Source organism: Egretta garzetta, unplaced genomic scaffold, assembly GCF_000687185.1.
Source record: "Egretta garzetta isolate BGI_Z169 unplaced genomic scaffold, ASM68718v1 scaffold596, whole genome shotgun sequence".
NCBI classification, from domain to species: Eukaryota; Metazoa; Chordata; class Aves; order Pelecaniformes; family Ardeidae; genus Egretta; species Egretta garzetta.
The window spans coordinates 149,455-149,977 of NW_009260129.1; positions in this window are offsets into that span (position 1 = coordinate 149,455).

The window sequence follows — 523 nt, forward strand, 5'->3', positions numbered from 1 at the left end:
GAAATCGGGCAAAGAAGGGAAGAGACCAGTGTGGTTGAGAGGAGAGATGCTAGTCAAACTAAGGAGGAAGAGGGAACTGCACAGGCAGTGGAAGCAGGGACAGGTATCCCAGGAAGAGTATTGGGATGCTACCCAGTTGTGTAGGGATGGAGTCAGGAAGGCCAAGGCGCAGCTGGAGCTAAACTTGGCAAGGGATGTGAAGAATAACAAGAAGGGCTTCTACAGGTATGTCAGCCAGAAAAGGACGGTTAAAGAAAGCGTACCCCTGCTGATGAGCGAGACCAGCAAGCTGGTAACAGCAGATGAGGAGAAGGCTGAGGTACTCAACACTTTTTTGCCTCAGTCTTCACTGGCAACCTCTCTCCTCACCCCTCCCGAGTTGACTGATGGCATGAGAGGGACCAGGACAGTAAAACTCCTCCCACTGTAAGGGAAGATCAGGTTCGTGACCACCTGAGGAACCTGAATGCACATAAGTCCATGGGACCTGATGAGATGCATCCCAGAGTCCTGAGGGAATTGG